The sequence below is a fragment of the Lithobates pipiens genome, unplaced genomic scaffold (assembly GCF_037356315.1).
Source record: "Lithobates pipiens isolate NorthernLeopardFrog02 unplaced genomic scaffold, aLitPip1_a1.2 Scaffold_19, whole genome shotgun sequence".
Taxonomy (NCBI): Eukaryota; Metazoa; Chordata; class Amphibia; order Anura; family Ranidae; genus Lithobates; species Lithobates pipiens.
The window spans coordinates 404,944,342-404,965,347 of NW_027507764.1; the positions used below are offsets into that span (position 1 = coordinate 404,944,342).

General features: G+C 40.0%; 1 protein-coding gene across 7 annotated transcripts in view; it reads left to right on the forward strand.

The window, feature by feature from the left end:
• The window catches only part of PIEZO2 (piezo type mechanosensitive ion channel component 2), a 503,501-nt gene that overhangs the window by 110,004 nt on the left and 372,491 nt on the right, over nucleotides 1–21,006 (forward strand). The gene's annotated exons all lie outside the window — the stretch shown is intronic.

The following is a 21,006-nucleotide window of genomic DNA, read 5'->3' on the forward strand; positions in this document are numbered from 1 at the left end:
CATTCTGGCTTAAGGTTTGTGCACACAAGAGACTAAAAAGAATGACTGTGTTTTTTTAATGTGAAGACCATTTAAGACCTGTTGAAAAGCATATTACAATGCAGTATTAGGAATATATCCTTAGTGACACAAACAAGATCTCTGATAATTTCTCTGTGGAGATATCTGTCTCTACACTTGTTAAGACGAACTGCTTAGCTGGCAAAAACATGCAACTGAGTTCAAGAACTCTTTACACACAGAGAAACATATATTTTTTGCCTTTTACACGACAGGCAAAACCAAACAAAGAACAAAATGTAATAACTCAGAACAAGTCACCATCCAGTGATCGGAATTTTGGAAGGCTGAAATTGCTTGCAATGAGTTTATTTTTTATCTGTTTTTTGCAGTATACTTACCTAAAGAATGATGCATACTATCATCAATCATATTATACTCACAGATGTAAAATAAAGTGGCATACTACAAGTCTATTTAACATCTGCAGCTCCTCTGGCCCAGTAATCCTATATAACACCATAAAGCCTTTAAGAAAAAACAGCAGCTCCCAGTAGGCCCAGCAATTTTATTCTGTTAATTTAAAAGAGAAAAAAAGTTCCTCTAGTCAGCAAACATACAGACAGTGGATAAATGTGGAAAAAAAAATTTGAATGTGTGGCCTGCAGCTCTTACTACGTTCAGAGTAGAGTTTACCCATCAAATCTATTGGTGGGAAAGATGCAAGGACAGAACATCATGAGTGATGGCCTATTACAGGGGTCTCCAACTTATGGCCCTCCAGTTGTTGAGAAACTACAATTCCCATCATGCCTAGTCATATCTGTGAAAGTCAGAGTTTTACAATGCCTTAAGGGATGTGTAGTTTCGCAACAGTTGGAGGGCCATAATTTGGAAATTCCTGGCCTATAGAGCATACAGCTAAATGTATGTGTATACAAAGCATTGCAGAAGTGGTGGCATGAATTGTTGGGGTTTACATCAAATCGTATGCATTCCAAAATTTGGAAATTATAGCTCGTATAAGTTTATCTGACCACAGGTGTTTGCCAGTTTTGTTTTATGGTACTGCAGCAAAAACCTACACAGTTGAGTGTCGTAAAGGCTTGCATTAGAGGTAAATTTAAAACATTCAGGGCCGATTACCCTTAATAATAATCTGCTACACACGCTGGGTGCCAGGACAATAGGGTACTTTTAAATGTGAGTGAATTATTTGAATTTGTGTATTTAATAAAACCGGTTTTACGGCATTGCACAACGAAGGTTCTTCTTTGTAATTTCCATCCATACTTATGAGGTGCATTTATGCATGAGACGTCATCTCAACAGGCTCCGTAGGAGTATCCCCTCATGCCTATTATACCATACTAGCGATAGTTGGTCAACAACCAGGGTCACTTTGTTTCTTTGCATTTGCTTATTAGCAAGTTTTTTACTGCAGCTGGAGTTTGATGATCAGTTCTTTTATCCAAAGGTGCTAAGGTTTATATTTCTCCAATGGAGGTAAATTATGTTTTCAATTCAAGCACCCCCCGCAACAGTTTAACTGTCATACATAAGGGTCAGTGTATCATTTTTGTTCTGCTACTGTCAAGATCTGTGAACATTTCTTCAGGGTTCAGCATTGGCAGTGGCATACTCTACAAATGACTCATAGATAACATGTTGGTAATATGAAAAATATGCTTCCAGGTACGGGGAGTATGCATGTGTTTTGTGAATGATCATTTGATAAAACCTTTGTTGAGAGTAACAGAAAAGCTCTCATTGTTGACTCAGTGAACTTTGTTAGCATCCCCATGGACCCTGGAGTTTAAGGCCGCATCCATTTTACCATTATTAAAATCTGCCAATTTGGTGGACATCTCTGTTTTTCCCAGCAGCTGCTGATCATCATAGGATCGCCTTTGTCTGTGATGGGTAACTTTGTTCCCGCTGTATTTCATTATAGATGTTTGTGTATTACACTAAACTTTCCAGATTGCTAGAGATGAAAAGGATAAATGATCCTTATGCACTGGCATGATTAAAAACAGCAAGATAAGATGTCTGTACTGGCTGATTAGACTTGGAAGAGGATCCTTCATCGGGATGTGCATTTATACCGTTGCTCACTCTAGCAGTGTTTTTTTCTGACCTTTGTGTCAGCTGCTCCAATTCACTCTCTGGATTAGCCTGTACAGAACACCATCTTCATTATTCTTTGGAGTTTAACGCTCATTGTTTGGATTTTTTCATTTTTGACACAAAACAGATCATATGTAAATCCTAGATTGTATAACCACTTTCTCCATTCAGCATTGCTTCACAGACATATGGGGAAAAAATGACAAGGAGCAAGTGGTTAATGTTTAGCACTTTTATGATATAAACAAATGGAATTATGGAATATTTAAGAACGTTGCAACCTGAGCAGAGTGAACCACTTCCTGGTGGTTTCTGAAAAGCAGGATTGTCTTTCTAATAACTAGATAATCCTTTTCTGTTTTAAATAAATTATCGGGGGCAAACATCTAATGAGAGTCCATAGCGTCTGTCATTTCCACCTTGGTCTTGGTAGATTTTGGAGCTTTAGAAGCTGATAACTTTAAGGGGTTTATTTAATGTTATGTGTAAGGGCATGGCATAGGTTGTCATTAGGGTAAGGGTCAAGATTTAAAGGTTAAGGTTAGGGTTTAGAAAGTATAATTAATGTTAAAAATCCATCTTGGAACATATATAGAGAAAAACATCACCCCAGCTTAGCCTTAAAGTAAAACAGCAGCTCCAGCTGCTTTATTCACCTAATCTTGGGTGCTTTTATTAGAAGACTCACCTGGTCACCCATGTGATATCACTGGACTGGACCAAAGACAGCTGAAAAAAGTATACTTTTTTTTGTTTTTTTTTTGTAGTACGTCAGGGCAAGAGGGCCTGGTAAGCCCAGAGTTGGCCTGCTAAATTCATGTTAGGGGTTAATATTAAAGGTTAGGTAAAGCAGAATTTAACTGTATCTGAGCACCAAAAACTGAAAATGTTATTACTGTAGTTAATTTTTAATATTAAAAGCAAACTCCCCCATTCATTTATGCCTATATGTTTTATTTTCTTAAGAAATTACTTTGAAAAACACCTCTCTAGGATTCCTAGCCATGCCCAACTTGAGTTAGGGCAGATGATTCATGTAACATTTACTTCCTAAAATCCATCTTCAATTAGCTTAGGCATTTAGGCAGGACAGCATGCTTTAGACCCATTTCACACTGGGGCGCTTTTCAGGCGCTACAGCGCTAAAAATAGCGACTGCAAAGCGCCCTGAAACAGCCGCTGCTGTTTCTCCAATGTGAAAGCCCCGAGGCCTTTCACACTGGAGTAGTTCGCTGGCAGGACCCTCAAAAAATCCTGCTAGCAGAATCCTTGGAGCAGTGAAGGAGCGCTCCTTCACTGCTCCTGCCCATTGAAATCAATGGGGCAGCGCAGTTATACCGCTGGCATAGCGCTGCTGTAGCAGCGCTTTGCTGTGGTTTTTAACCCTTTCTAGGCCACTAGCAGTGGTTAAGACTGCTCCGCTGCCCCCGTGAAAGGGACCTAACTTCAAAAACCCCTCTTCCAGATGAAAAAAAAAATGCAGATTAAGACGCTTGGGATATATGACATAATTTTGGCCTAGGCCAAGACCAGGAAACAATTGAAGAAATGTCAAACAAAAAAGTTTAGCGCAAGAAATATAATATACCTTCCTATTTATTTACTAAGGCTAGCATCATACGGAAGATAGTTATTGTTGAGGGAGAGAGTGAAGTTACCCTAAAGTGTTAGAGTAAGGGTTAGTTTAAGGGTGCAGTGAAAAGTAAATATTCAGGTTAAAGAGAAACCAAACTCCGAAAGCTGTGCCCCCCCCCCCCCAAAAAAAAAGGTAGGCAGATGCGAAGGAGTAGCCAATAGTAATGCCCTCCCCATTACTTTCCCCATCACTGACTTACTATGTTTTTTTGTATTGTCTCTGTACTTTCTAATGTCAGAGCACCCAGCAAGGAGAACAGTGAGCAGCACAAGACTATCAGTTGCTGAAAGCAATGTCTTAAATTTCATAGTGCAAATATACTCTAATGTTTTAGATTCTAAAGGCACCCTCACATATTAGGAAGTGCACTGATATTTTCCAGAAGGGATTCATGTAAAAAGGTACTACTTGGGCACAATTTAGATTTCTAAATGTTACCTACAACATACCAAATCTTTACTTTTTGAGTTCAAGCCCACTTTAAAGGCTAATTTAAAGTATTAGGTTAAAGGTTCAAGGAGAAGTGTACCCATAATAATATTGTATTTGTTTGTTCATTTACATTTTTTAAAGTTTTAACTTCTGTCAGGTGCTGTCTGTGACCCCTGTGACTCCGTGGGAGATTTCCACTTACTTGTTGTTCTGAGAACTGGTACAATCAAGGACTACACTTGAGGAAAATGAACACAGACAGTGAAAAGCATGCTTTTAGTACAGTGGGGAAAAGTTAGAATTTCTGACAATTTTTTCGGGAGAGATTAGTGCTTTAGTTCCTACCCCAACTTTTGGATAGTATTTTACTTTAAGACTAAGTTTTAAGGTCAAAATTAGGCGCTAAAGGTCAATGTTAATGATTACGTTTCAGGGTTAAGTCTTAGAATTGACTTAAGGTATGAGAAAGGGTTATAGGTCAGGGTTACTTTACCATGCTTTTGTTTTTGACATTGAAAGCCTTATTCCCAGAGCTAACGGCACTGACCCTCAATTTTGACAACCCACATATAGAAGCCAGTGGAAATGAAATGAAGCCATTTTGACAGTTTAGGCTTAAGGATTAATCAAGAAATATTTTTATTAAGGACAACAAAAACATTTTTAACAAGCACTTCTCATACATTAGGCATGTGTTACTTCCTATTGATGAGTGGTTTAGACATACATACTAATAGCTTACGCATAATACTAAACCCAGGGCTAGATTTATATCTCCAAAGCCCCTCCAGCACTTGACACTGGCACCCCAAATCATAGGCTTTATGTATCTAATGCCAAGGCTAAACATGCAGCAACCTGGGGAGGATTGGAGTGTTGTCCAAGGATCCTGGCAGCTCTATTCATGGGCTTAAAATAAGTAAAATAAAGAAAGAGAACAGATAGGTGGGTTGTGGAAAAAAATGATTGTTGTAGTCACAAAATGCCTTACATTTTTCTCAATGAATGCATGGATGGGGAGGAGAGGGATTTTGAATGGTGAGGGGGGACGTTTTCCATTGACCCTGACAGCTCTATTCATGAGCTTAAAATAAGTAAAATAAAGAAAGAGAACAGATAGATGAGCTGTGGAAAAAGATGATTGTTGTAGTCACAGAACGCCTTACATTTATTTCAATGAATGCAAGGCTTTTTATGATTGGGTGAGGTGGAGATATGGGGTGGTGACATCATGATCTTCACCTCATCCAATCAGAGAATGGTTTACATTCATTGAGAAAAAGTGCAAGGCATTCTGTGAAAGTACAGCAAGGACCTGGAAGACAGCGGTGACTACTCCAGTAATTCTCCACTACCACAACGGTCCCACAGATATGGAATATATACTGTATATTTACATGGGTCTATACCTGGAGCTAAGTTTTATACGTGAAATACACACTAGTGAGGGAGATGTGAAATGCACAATGAACCCTGATACAGTATGTACTGTATACTCATTGTTGACCAGGATAGGTTCAGATTGATCTGTGGTGTTTATATTTGATGCTGTATTAATAAAACAGCACACTAACAATTTGGTTAGCCCCCTTTCCTTAATGGGTTTAATGGTTTTGTTCCCACCAGCAACACCAAATGGAGATAGCATTTTATTTGGATTTCCTGCAAATGCTATGCAAATAATACTAGAAGATTTAACTAGCTCAGGATTAGATTTGTACTGTGTATATGACTTCTGTTGAACTTTAGGCTAGTATTTTATTTTGGGCCCAGGGACTTAACCTCTTCAGCCCCGGAAGATTTCCCCCCTTCCAGACCAGAGCACTTTTTGCAATTCGGCACTGCGTCGCTTTAACTGACAATTGCACGTTTGTGCGACGTTGCACCCAAACAAAATTAATATCCTTTTTTTTTCACAAGTAGAGCTTTCTTTTGGTGGTATTTGATCACCCCTGCAGTATTTATTTTTTGCGCTATAAACAAAAAAGAGCGACCATTTTGAAAAAAACACAATATTTTTTACTTTTTGCTATAATAAATATCCCTCAAAACTATATAAAAAAAACCCAATTTTTTTTCTCAGTTTAGGCCGATGTGTATTCTTCTACATGTTTTTGTTAAAAAAATCACAATAAGTGAATATTGATTGGTTTGCGCAAAAGTTATAGCGTCTACAAAATAGGGGATAGTTTTATGCCATTTTTATTGTTCATTTTTTTAAAATTAGTAATGGCGGCGATCTGTGATTTTTATCGGGACTGCGTCATTATGGCGGATACATCGGACAATTTTGACACATTTTCGGGACCATTGGCATTAATACAGCAATCAGTGCTATAAAAATGCATTGATTACTGTAAAAATATCACTGGCAGTGAAGGAGTTAACACTAGGGGGAGATCAAGGGGTTAATTGTGTTCCCTAGTGTGTGTTCTAACTGAAGGGAGAAGGGGGCTGTGTAGGGGAAGAGATAAATCGCTGTTCATACTCTGTATGAACAGACGATCTGTCACTTCTCCCCTCAGAGAACTGGAAACTGTGTGTTTACACTCTGGAATTAGTTACATGGGCTGTACTCAACTGTGTGTCTCAGCAGCGATGGTGGAAGCCTGGCGGTGATCGTGACCACTGGGCACTCATATCGGCTCGGGGGGCATGCAGTGGGCGCACGTGCCCCTTAGTGGCCACAGGGCGAAACGACGTAACATAACATCGCTTCGCCCGGTCGTGCCATTCTGCCGCAGTGAAACTGCAGCGGCTGGTCGGCAAGTTGTTAATGAAGGCATAATCCTTACTATATTATTAGGACACAGAGTGCAGATCACGTAACAGTGACTAACATGCTTCCAAAGCAAAGCTAAAAATAGGTAGCTGTACATATCCTAAAAATGAATTATTTGTTTCTTTATAATGTTTATAATACTTCATTTGTGTCCATTCCTCAGACACCATAGCCCTTGCTGATGCCACTATTTGTTTGCTACTTGTGAGGTAACATTTGTATACATTGAGCCATGTATGAACTGGGACAACTCAGGTCATGTTATGCTCCATGCAGCATGCACAGAAATGTGGAGTATTTCTCGAGGCGTGTGTGCTTTCAATCTGGCAATGGAAATACAACCCTCAATGCGTTCCTTTGTTATGCCTTACCAAGTTTTATTTGTGTTTTTTTTTTAATGTATAGCAGATGTGTAACGGTATTCTCAGACTTCTGACATTTAAACTTTGGGGGGGGGGGGGGGGGAGGTTTATTTTCTTCCCAGATAAACACAGCACTGCAACAGATACAATTTCTAAGTCAATCTTTTGTTTAAACACATGTAGCAACATCAGTCATAATAGCCGCAACGTCCGTGTCATAATGACTGAATAAAACTTTATGTAGTCAGTGGGAGTTATTTATTAAAGGCCAGAGTGAGATAAAAAAGTACATTTAGAATTACGAGTCCACTCCATTCCATTGATTTCTCAGATCTGTAGTTGTCTGATTGGCATAGTGTTTTTCAGAAAGTAGTTGTTGCCAAATACTCCCTGACTCTAGGCACAAATGGCATGTAAGGTCTCCTTTTCCTGCTGAGCTGAAGGTCGGAGAATTGGAGTCCACCAGTCAGAGTTTGATTTCTGTATAGCCAACATAGGCCAAGACTAAGTGTAGCAGGGCTGACAGGGGAAGCATACAGACACCCACACATCATACTGATGTCTGTAAGTAGCACATTCCTATGTATAATGAAAAGTTCCAGACTACATTTGGGTGTTTAGGTGCAGAAGAGGCAGAATAGTCAGCGCCCTAAAGAAAGTTAGAAGCTCATTGCATATCTGGCAGACTTCTATACTTACAGTGTTTTTTATGATACAAAACATTGGGAAATGTATATATACTGCATTGCAGAGTTGTACTGGTATTATTTTTTTATTTTGTCCAGACCAGTGATGAGCACAGGTGTATACATGAGCCCTTAGGTCCGGCGCGACTGCCTCAGGGGACCCAGACACGACCGCTGCGGCGACTTGCAAAACGACTTCTATATAGAAGTCAATGCAAGTCGCCTCAAGTCGCCCCCAAAGTCGTACAGGAACCTTTTTCTAAGTCGGAGCGACTTGTGTCGCTCCGATTAGAACGGTTCCATTGTACAGAACAGGACGCTACTTGTCAGATGGCTAAGTCGCCTGACAAGTCGTCCTAGTGTGAACCGACCCTTAGGCTCAGTTCACACTGCAGCGACTAATGGGCAGTACACAAGATCAGAAAATAGTATGAAAAATACAGATTTCGCGAAATAAAAATTATTAAAAAAAAAATACAGATTTTAGAGTGATTCTACGATAATTTGATCATTAGTACAGAGCTTTCGAGAGCTGATCAGGACAATTCATCCGATATTATTTGATCGGACATGCACAAATTTGTTTTCGTACGATTTTTGTTTAATCAGTACAGCTGTCGGTTGAAAATGCAATACAAAATGCAAAACATGACATCACTTCTGAATTTCTGTCATAAGCAAATTTTCGGGACTTTAGCAACCTCATCAGATTCGATTCAGCATGAAAAAAAAAAAAAAAAACGGATGATCATCCCTTTGATAATCTCAGACCTTAGGCTCCAACTTGTGAGACCCCAAGTTACAGTATGTGGCATGTGAAATCCCATGTTAGTCAATAAGAGCTGTCTTAATTAGCACTACTGAAGTCATTACGACGTCATGTAATACTTCAAGGCTAATTCTCTCCGACTTGTGCCCATAGACTTTAATGGAAGCCCTTCCAAGTCGGATGCTCATCTATATTGATGTGATTTGGATCCTACATTACAGGAAGCTTACCCAGGCATTTCCTGAAAGTCTCTTCAAAGTTGCTTCAAAGTCTCTTAAAAGTCGCCTCAAGTAGTACTCAAGTCGTGCGACTTTTCAGTTGTGGCAGTGTGAACCGAGCCCTAACGTGTATGAGTGGACTAGGGATGAGCTCAGGCATATTCAAATTACAGTTTGCCCCCACCTGAGTAAGCCCACCAGGCCTTAGTCATACCCCTTGAAATTTTCCACATTTTGTCATGTTACAACCAAAAATGTAAGCTTATTTTAGTGGGATTTTATGTGATAGACCAACACAAAGTGGCACATAATTGTGAAGTGGAAGGAAAATGATAAATGGTTTCAATTTTTTTTTACAAATAAATATGTGAAAAGTGTGGCATGCATTTGTATTCAGCTTCCCTGAGTCAGTACTTTGTAGAACCACCTGTTACTGCAATTACAGCTGCAAGTCTTTTTGGGGACATCTGTGAACAGCAATTTTCAAGGATTGCCACAGATTCTCAATTGGATTTAGGTCTGGACTTTCAATGGGCCATTCTTTTTTCTTTCTTTTTTTTTTTTTTTAGAGCTCATTGGATTTTATTTGTAATGTGGATGAAATTCATTTCTAGTACATGAACTGAGCAAAGCACAATGTATGGCTACATGAGCAGCAAGGATGCAGACTGAAAGGACGGGTTACAAAACAGGATACAAGAATGTTCTCCTCTTCATCCACTATGGATATTTCACAGAGCCTGAATATCGGCTTGTGGGACAAGCAGCTTCTCTATTGCAGGATTCTTAATTTTAGTGTGATGGACTTGAGCTGGAGGTCCATCACGGCCAAGTATGAGATCACCTCCATGGGAAAGCAGCCTGGAAATGAGAGAGGATTTCCAGTAGGTAATTGTATGCTGATCTTGCCTTGCTCAAAGTGAAAGCAAACCATGGTGTCTGACCCCTGCTGGAAGGGGAAGAAGTTTTCTCTCTGCTCCGCTCCAAAGACATTCTCCATCTACAAGATTATCATGTTCTTAACTTCAAGGACATCAAATTGAGGGTTAAAGTGGAGCACATAATTCTTCTCACCTGTTCCCAAGTTTATGGAAAACTGTTTACAGCCCTCCGGAATTAACCCCTTTACCTCTATGGAGTGACCGGGTTTGAGGCTGAAGTTATACAAGACAACACCATTATCTTCCCCATCCTGCTTCCTTATTAGACAAACTTGTGGGCCAGTCTAACACATGAATATGTTTTGATCTAAACCACACCATTGTAGCTTTGGCTGCATGTTTAGGGTCGTTGACCTGCTGGAAGGTGAACCTCTGCCACAGTCTCATGTTTTTTGCAGACTCTAATGGGTTTTCTTCTAAGATTGCCCTGTATTTGGCTCCATCTACCTTCTCCTCTACTCTGATCAGCTTCCCTGTCCCTGCTGAAGAAAATAGTATAATGGAGAATACCGCTTTAACTAATTATAAACGAAATCCAAGTATAGCTGCCAGCACTACAATCGACAAAAAATTGTGAACAAATATAATATATAAAAAGTGCAGTGCTAAAGATATGAAATATGAACTGACTCCCAAAATCATATATGGGCCAGTAGAGTACCAAAACAATATGAATAATGTGTACCAAAAAAACTAAATATAAGAATTTAAATCAATACAGTGTAACTTCATATCATATCATAAATATGCGCTTACCAGAGTGCTATGACAGCAAAGTATGTAAACTCCAAATAATGGATATGGAAGCAGTTGAGAAGATCCCACATCACTGCTTCATGCTGGTACAGGGTAGCCACTCACTTGGATATATTGAGGTTCCAATGGGTCATAAAAGCAAAAAAGAGCCTCCACATAGTGTAAAACCGTATTGGGTATGTTTATTAAAAAAGTAGAAAACTTACATCACATCCATGGAAAAATAGCTTGTCATTTATGCCAACACAATAGCAGCATGTAGGATGCAATGGCCAGGATAGATTGTGAACCCAAAGAATTTCATCTGCTAAGACATCATCAACCTGCTGAAGAAAAGCATCCACACAACATGATGCTACCACCTCCATGTTTCACAATTTCAGTTTTCCGCCACATATAACTAGTTGTCTTATGAACAGATGTCGCCACCGGAGTTCTGCAGCTCGTCCAATGTTGTCATGGGCCTCTTGGCTGCTTCTTTGAATATTGCTTTCCTTGCCCGGCCTTTGAACGGCCATGTTGTGCCATACGCATGCATAGGTTTACAGTTGTGCCATACGCTTTCTATTTTCAGATGATGGATTGAACAGTGCTCCATGAGATGTTCAAAGCTTGAGATTTTTTTTTTATAACCTAACTCTGATTTAAAGTTCGCTACAACTTTATCCCTGACTTGTCTGATGCATTCCTTGGCCTTCGTGATGCTGTTTATTCACTAAGGTTTTCAAACAAACCTCTGTGGGCTTCACCAAACAGCTGCATTTATACTGACAATAAATTACACACAGGTGAACTCTATTTACTAACTGGGTGACTTCTAAAGGCAAATGGTTCCACTAGATTTTAGTTAGGAGTATCAGAGTAAAGGCGGCTGACTACAAATGCATGCCACACTTTTTAGATATTTATTAAAATTTCAAAGGGTATGAATACTTTTTAAAGGCACTGTAAATGCGGCTGTGGGGTAGAGGATGCCTCAGACGGTAATGATTGGCCTGTACAGATGAGAGCTTTCTGATGGGCTCACTTAGATGGTTCCAGACTGGGATCTGAGAATGCTTGAGCTCATCCTAAGTCCACACATGCATTTTAAAGGGGAGGTCCACCCTAAAAAAAAGGATAAAAAAGGCTGCAAAGAAAAAAAAACTTACCAGAAATGGCTGTTGCTAGGCAGATCGTCCTAATCTGCCTCTTCCTATTCCGCGGTGATCTTCTGTCTTCTCCTCCTCACATTGTCTTCTGAGGAATGGGGCGTGGTGTGTTGTGGGAACACAGTGCGCCCCATTCACAAAGTGCTGCGCGACTTGCGCATCTGCAGTAGAAAACAGGCACTGAAGCCGCAAGGCTCCACTGCCTGTTTCCCTTATTTTGAATGGCGGCGCCGGGACCCGAGAGCCGAGGGACGGGTCGGCCTCGAGCGGCCGTCATCGCGAGCACCCTAGAAATGTAAGTGCTTATTAACCTCCCTGGCGGTATGATTAGTTCTGGTTTTAGGTGCTGAAAGCGGTACAATTATTTTGCATGGAAATTTGGCGTTTTATATTGTAGTCCTGTAATTCTTAGGAATAACTCTCTTAAATCTGTTCAAACCAGAGTCTAGCAGACATCCCGGGTATGATAAAGTTTATAATATAATAAATAATAATAAAAATTATTCAATAATGTAATCAAATCCAAAAACACTGAAATTTGCTCATTTGCAGAATTGTCGCTGTCATTAGATTTAGTGTTTGATGACAAATTTCCCCACAAATCGCTATCGCTCAATTCTGCAAGTGATTCTAATTTATTATTGCTGTTTTCTAGTTGGTCTAAAATCACTTTTGACATAAAGGGACACTTTTTGGTTGCTATGGACAATCTCCAAATTCCAGGCAGAAAAAACAGTATTTATATTATAAAAGTGCATGCAGGGCACTGGACAGACCATTAGGGACAAAGGGAGTGTGTATTTTTTTTATACAGTACTGTAATCTGTAAGATTACAGTACTGTGTGTGTTTTGTGTGTTTTTACTTTTTTGAATTTGGTGCCTATCTCCCCCGTGCGCCATAACGTCGCAGGGAACGGAGCTTGGCGGCATTCGGGCACTGTGTGAATCGAGCGGAGGACAGCTCGATCACACAGCGCGGAGGACATTGCTGCATCCAGGGGACAAGGTATGTATCTTCTCCCTGTGTCTTCCCTGTATCCAGCGATGCGCTCCCGAGTCTGCCTCGGGGTTATCGCTTATGGTACTGAAATCCCAGCCCCGGGATTACCGCCAGGGAGGTTAAAAGTCAGCAGCTACAGTGTTTTTTTTCCGCTGCCCCACCCCTTTAAGGGCTCATGGAGCTTTAAAAATGTTGCTTTTACCATTGAGGTATAGATCCCAATGGGAACAGGAACTGGAGCTCGACGAGGAGGCAATAGACTGGGGAGAGGGATGGAATAACTTGTGTAAATGCACTAGATCCTTAACGATTAGAGAAACAGCTATTAAATTGATGACCCGGTGGTATTATACACCGGCACGTTTGCACAGGATATACCCCCTCACCTCCCCGCTCTGTTTTAGGGGCTACAATCAGAGGGGTACTCTTAGCCATATATTCTGGGAATGTGCACTGATTCAGCCGGCCTGGCGTGAGGTATTGAGTCTACTTGATGCCTTAGTCGGGAGGTCGTTATCTTTAACGTTCCATCATTGCCTACTTTTCCAGACCCCTCCAGATGTTCCCAAGCCGCTGGTGAGGCTGATCCATTCCATATGTGTGGCTATGCATTGGACTATAGCTTTACACTGGAAGACTTCTGCTGCCCCTTTTGCCCAAGTCTTATCACGTACAGATCACACTATGTTGTCGGAAATTTTTTTTCATACTCTACAGGATTCCACTTCCATATTTGATTCGAAATGGAACCCATGGGTCCTATATAGACTTAGAAATTGACCAATTTTCCTTTTTTTTTTTTTTTATTCAATTTATTTTCTTTGTGTGACTCAGACTTCCTTGTTTTTTTCTTTCTTTTCTTGTCTATTATTCCAGTTTTGGTATAGAGGACATCTTTTTTGTTTATCTGTCAACGCCTACTGCTACAATGTATGCCATGGTCCGTGTCTTACGGATATAACTCTAGTTTACAGTTTACGATATATGCCATGTTGTAGTCTTTCTGCGATGCAGTTTATGTACCTACAGATGTCATCTCTGTCTTTAACTTGTACATGTTTTCTTGATTTATACTATAATAAAGCTCTTTTCAAAACAAAAAAATGTTGCTTTTACAGGCACCTCTATTAAAAGCACCTCTATTTAAGCCTATGTGTCTACGTCCACGTAGGCATTTACAGTAGTAAAGAGGAACGTTTACAGGCAGAAAAAACACCACCAAAGGCGTGTTCATGGCAGGAGCATTTCAGCAGAAAAAAAAACATAAATGCACCAAAGCGCATCTAAATGCATCTAAACGTATGCATTTAGATGCGCTTTGATGCATTTATGTTTTTTTTTCTTAAACAAAATGCACATAAAACATTTTTATCTGAAACAATATGCATGTAAAACATATGCACGTAAATGCATTGCGATGGCCAGAATAAATTACTGTGCTTTGCAGTAGAATCCATAAATGCATAAACACTATACACGCATAAACGTGCCTAAACATATGTGCAATATGCGACTTTTAGTACGTTTTCATGCTGCAGCTCTGGCATTTAGAGCAGCTTTTTCAGATACCCCATGAGCATGAGACCTAAAGCCAAACTCTGGGACCCTTAAAAACTATTCCCCTGCACTACAAGGGTTAATTACTCGTTTAGGACTAGGGGGACCTAGAAAAAAATCTACTTACCTGAAATCTCACTATAGGTGCCATCTCATGTTTATAGTCTAAAACCAAAACACAGGCCTAAGGCAAAATCTATACTAAGAAAAACTCTAGTTTATGTTTTCACTTTTAATATCTACAGAAAAAATAGATACTTTGAACTATGTAGACGATTGCATTCAGTCAATCTTCTTATGAACAACATACGATCCCTGTAGAAATTCTCAATAAGTCCTCTTTGTCAGACTTGTAGAAGCGTGTTACTGGAATGTCTACAAGATACTATATTATGTGTTATCTGAGGCTTGCATTGTCAATGGTACGTATTTTCTAGATTCACTTAAAACAACCACAGAGCTTTAAGACAAGGTGTTATTAAGTACTTAAAGTAAACCTGTCATGAGTGAAATATGGGGGCCGCGATTGCAGACCTCATTATGAAAAAAATTTTTACTGGCAATTTTGCTGACCCACTAGATTTAAAAGATAACTCAAGGCAAAATGTTTTATTAGTTTTGGATAGAGTGAAGAGGGATTAGAACACCTGTCATGATCCAGCTGTATGTGCCCCCATTAGGGAGATTAGCCCTCTCTATTTGTCATATTTACCATTATCATTTAAAGTCAAAGTAAAAGAAAATTCTAAATTTTAAGCTGTCCCCAGGACAGTTATAGAGGAGAAATCTTCCAATGGGGACACTAATTCTGGTAACATGAAACCTATTGCGCTACTTTAACCTCTTCCCACCCGGCCTACTGTAAAATGCTGACCAGGTGGGAGTTCTGTTGTTCTGAGAGGACACCATATGACGTCCTCCAAAGATAGTGCCTTGCACACTCCCCATGGGCCTTGTTTCGCCGCAAACCTGTCACCTGACCTGTCCACCGGACATGATTGATGAGGGATCACTGTACTGGCCCACTGCCGGTACCATGTGATCACTGTGGCCAATCACAGCAGAACACATGACAGTTGTACACAGTGAAAAGCTTTGTTACATGCCTGTCATTGTGTACTATTGTGATGAGCTCTGTGATTGGACACAGTCATTACATGGTACAAACAGGGTCAATCACAGTCCACCTGTACCATGTGATTACCTGTGGCTAATTACAGCTAATCATAATAGTAAACACTGAATGATTTGTTTTCATTCAGAAACAATGCTTGCTTTTAACTGTAAAATGCACATAAGCAATCATAGTGTACAAAACAAAAAACAATAAAAATCCTGATCACCTCCCCAGAGTAGTACAGGGTTACTGTGCTAACACTGTATTGCTCTAGTCACTGTATGTAAAAAAAAAATGGTAAATAAATAGAATTTTTTTATATAAAAAAAATTAAATAAATTAGAATTTTTTTGCATTCTTTCACCAGTCAGTGTCTGTGATCACCACCACACCAGTTATATGAGGACTCTGTAAAAAATGAAAAAAAATTGGGATTTTTTTTATTTCTTCATTTTCCAAAATTATGACAAAAACTTACAACTCGCCACCGCAGCGGCGCTTTGCCGGCGGTATAGCCGTGTTGTCCCATTGATTTCAATGGGTAGGAGCGGTTTAGGAGCGGTGAATACTCCGCTCCTTCACCGCTCCAAAGATGCGGCTAGTAGGACTTTTTTCACTGTCCTGCCAGCGCACCGCTCCAGTGTGAAAGCCGTCCGGCTTTCACACTGGAGTGAAAGGGGCCGTTTTTTTCAGGCGCTACACAGGCGCTATTTTTAGCGCTGTAGCACCTGAAAAACGCCTCGGTGTGAAAGGGGCCTTACTACATACATTGCACTGTCTGCTTTCCAAAAAGGGGTAATTTGGGGGATATTTTTACTGTCCTGGCATTTTCGGGCTTCAAGAAATTAGATGGGTCATCAGTACATCAGGATTGATTAATTTATATATGTATATATATATATATATATATATATATATATATATATATACACATATATATATATATATATATATATATATATATATATATATATATATATATATATATACCATAGTTTGTGGACTATAACTTTCCTACAGACTAAATAATATACACTGATTTGGGTAATTTATTTTTATTTTGCAAAATTAAAAAAAAACTGCGGTGATTAAATACCACTGAAAGAAAGCTCTATATGTGTGGAAAAAAATGATAACAATTGCATATAGGTACAGTGTCGCATGGCCGTGCGCTGAAAGCTGATTGGCCTGAGCAGGAAGGAGGTAAAAGTGTCCAGTCTTGAAGCAGATAAAGTAATCTTACCATAAACTGGACCATTCAAACTGAGATGCCTTCAAGAAAAATCCCATGTCTAGACAGCAAAAGTTATACGCAAATCTCAGCTTTTCCTATATAAATGCATTTTTCATCATATATTAAGTTGGAACTGCCCAGTTTTGTGACAGGTTTACTGGAGACCTGTGCCTAAAGAAATATCAGGCCTGCCATTTCAGTCCCGTCTCCTAAATGCAGGTTACCTTATTGTTCTGCAGATCTAATGGCTTCCAGACTTTTTAACATTTATCCCTGAATAAAGTTTGCAGATCGGGAGTTCTGCCTTCTCTCTAATCACATCTGCCGCATACTTGTTCAGGGTTAGTGACTATTGAAACCAGAGACAGTCAGGCAACTATTATTTCCAGAAGCAGCTCAGCTATAGCGGCAACCAAACATCTTTTAGCACATTATTTTTTTAATACTTTATAAGTTACTGACTCTGAAAAATCAGCCCTGGTCTGCATACTTCTTCTAGACCAGTGATTCAAAATATTGATGTTAGTTGGCCAATATGACAGAATACTGGCATTTTCAATAAGAAGCCTCCACAATGGTAAGTTCTATCATGAAAGGCTTCACTTTCATGATGATAAGTTCAGTTATGCTGGTAGATTGCACCAGTTTAAAGTGGAGGTAAACTCCACTTTTGAACTCATACCTAGAGGAAAGCCTATAATATGGCTCACCTGTAGGTACAGTGAATCCTAAACTTGCACTGTTTAGGAAATATTTACAAGGGATGCTGTCGGCAATGTCACCGGCGCATGCGCTCTGAAGGGACAACATGTGCCGTACCTTCGGAGCTTATTGCTGGAGCCTAGGGCTATCACCGGCATGAGCAGGAGTGACGTCACTGAGGCTTCAGTCAATCATACAGCTGAAGCCCGCAAACCAACCCAAAAGGAAGATTGATGGAAGATGGTAGCACTGGGGATCCGTGACAGCACTACATGGTAGGGATTCGCTGTACAGGTATGTCTGTCATAAAGTGCTTATGCAGTGCTTACTAGTACGTTATGACTTAAAGTGATTGTAAAGTCTTGTTTTTTTTCCTAATAAAATAACAAACATAGTATACTTACCTGCTCTGTTTCAGTGAATTTGCACAGAGCAGCCTGGATCCTCCTCTTTTCTGATCCCACTTCTGTGCTTCTGGTCCCTCCCACCTGTTAAGTTCCCCCACAGCAAGCATCTTGCTATGGGGGCACCCGAGCTGAGTCACAGATCCATGTGTCTATTCAGACATGGAGCCCTGACCCACCCCCACCCCCCTCTCTCACTTGATTGGCTAGCTGACTTTGACAGCAGCGGTAGCCAATGGCACCACTGCAGTTTCTCAGCCAATCAGGAGGGAGAATCTGGGACAACTGAGACACTCATGGACTTTGCTGTTCAGAGAGGAACCTCAGGTAAGTGTTAGGGGTGCTGCTGCACACAGAAACCTTTTTATCTTAATGCATAGAATGCATTAAGATAAAAAACCTTCTGCCTTTACAACCACTTTAACCCTGCAGGGGGGGGCCTACTTTATTTTTATTTTAGTGGCGGTTTACTACCGCTTTAATCTCTTTAGCCAGCTGGAAACCTATACTAAAACAAAAATCTCTGCCACTCATGTAATGTTGCTCAGAGCTGACAACTGACCACTCTGGAGCCAAGCACTACATTGTGGAAAGGATAAGGGCTCTGCGCTTGTGCCATGTTAAGCGGGGTACAGTAGGTGTAGCAGAAGAACATCATAAATATTGTTTATTCTGGAGAACCATATTCAACTTAAATGGACATTTTCTCTTCTATGAACAATTTGTTACATTGTCATGATTTAAAATTATGGTATTATAGAAGGATAAGGCAAGTTACTCCTGGAAGAATTTCAAAGCTCATGAAGAGGTGACTGAACTGATCTTTCTTTCTAATTTTCTTTTATGACTCCTCATCTTTTATATAAAACAAAATATTTAAATGGATGACATTGAGTTTCAATGTATGGAAGGAGGTTACTGAAAAATGTAAAGATGTTAAATCAAAGAAAATGGAAACCCAGGAAAGAATTAAAGGTTACAACATAAAAAAAGTTAAAAATGAATTAGATATTTTAGAACATGTGCAATATAATATAAAAATCATATAATGATGATTGTAGACTCATAGTGTAGTCATATATCTTTATTGTTAAATAATTATAAAAATACATGGTAATGCACTCACAAGCAAGGGGGATGGCAGGCATGGAGCAAGTAATAAATCTATACCCATAATGCAGTCCACAAGGGTGAGGAACAGCTGCTGCAGGCGTGTTGGTAAATGCTGTGGCTGGATACTGGAAGGATGTGCTCCCATTAATGCTGTCATTGCAATCTCCTCTTAGATCTCCTCCTTCATCTAGTGTCAGGGTGCAATGACTCATGGGATATGCGTTTCCTCTTCATCAGCCTCTATGGCTTGTCCCTTCCTAGAATGTGAGTGGTCAACAATGGAAGAGCAGAAACTGGGCTGGTTTAGCTGCTGGTTAACTACTCACACACTTAAATCTGATGAAATGTGGAAACTTTCTGGATAAATTGTACAACCTTTCTCTAAATGAAAGGGGCACAGAAGAAAGTAAATCAGTGTACAAGTGCATTGCAGCAAAGCTTGGGTGAAACAAAGGGACCATGATTAGGTTGTACTTGATTGAAATGTACCTTGAAAGGCTACCAAAGATAACAAGACCTCCAGTGTTTGATTTAGCTATCAACACAGAATTTGGGTCCACCAAAAAATGTACTAATTTACTTGCCCTGTCAATCAAATAGAGTAATTGCATGGAAACCAAATCAATTGGCAAAATAATTTATAGTAATGCGTTTACCTAGTGATGTAACAAAGCAGCATCCTCTTACAATCCTTTTCCAGTATGAGTTGAGAGAATACGTTAAAAGTAGGGTATCTACCCCTTTATCTGAGTGGCATCTGCTGGTTAACTTTTAAATTGTGAAAAAATCCAGTGGATTTTTTTTAACAACTTGATTGTCCTGGTTGGTTTTGAAATGTATAGTGGAATGGACCATTAACATCATACATTGAATAATCATTTTTGAATAACGGTACTTTTTTTCACAAAAAAAATTTGTAATTTGAACTATTATTATTATTATTATACAGGATTTATATAGAACCGACAGTTTAGGCAGCGCTTTACAATATAAAGGGATGACAGTACAGTTACAATACCATAAAATACAAGAGGGTTAAGAAAACCCTGCTAAAATTAGCTTATAATCTAATAAATTGGGACAAGTAGTACAAAAAAAGTTGTAACTGTGGGGAATGAGCTGATGGAAGTGATAACAGATTACTTGGAGGCGTGATAGGCTTCTCTGAAATGGAGAGGTTTCAGGTATCACTTGCAGGCAGCCAGAGTAGGAGATAGCTGGACAGATTGAGGTAGATAGTTCCAAAAGTTGGGAGAGGCTTTGGAGATGTCCTGGAGACAAGCATGGGAGGAGCAGTGAACGGAGCTTAAAAGCAGGAGCTTGAGAAGAGGGGAGAGGATGGTTTGGGTGATATTTGGAGACAAGGTTGGTGATGTAACTTGGGGAAGAGTTGTGGATGGCTTTGTATGTTGTTGTTAGTTTTTTTTATTTAATTTGTTGGGCAATCGGAAGCCAGTGTAGGGATTGGCGGAGAGGGGTGGCAGACACTGAGTGGTTGGTAAGGTAGATGAGTCTGGAAGCTGCATTCATGATAGACTGAAGAGGGGATAGCCTATTAATTAATTTGTGATCAGCTTTTCCTCACTCGTGTCTGTCAGATGCGAGTAGAGGAGAGCCGATTGGCAACTCTCCTGACAGCGAGGTCTGCGCTGATTGTTTATCAGCACAGCCCCCCCTCAGATGCCCACACTAGACCACCAAGGAAGCCCCCAGGACCACCAGGGAAGCCCCCAGCATGTGGATGACCAGGTACATCCCCTGTGGCCATCCACATGTAAAAAATATGCTCAAAATATGGCAGTCAATGCCCACAAATGGGCACTGACGGGCACCTCTGTGGCGATTTACAAAACAGGGATGCCCAGCAATGCCACCCATCAGTGTCATCAGTGCCACCCATCAGTGTCCATCAGTGCCACCTATCAGTGCCCATCCATGCCTATCAGTGCCCACCTATCAGTGCACACCCATGCCATCTATCAGTGCCACCCATAAGTATCCATCAGTGCCACCTA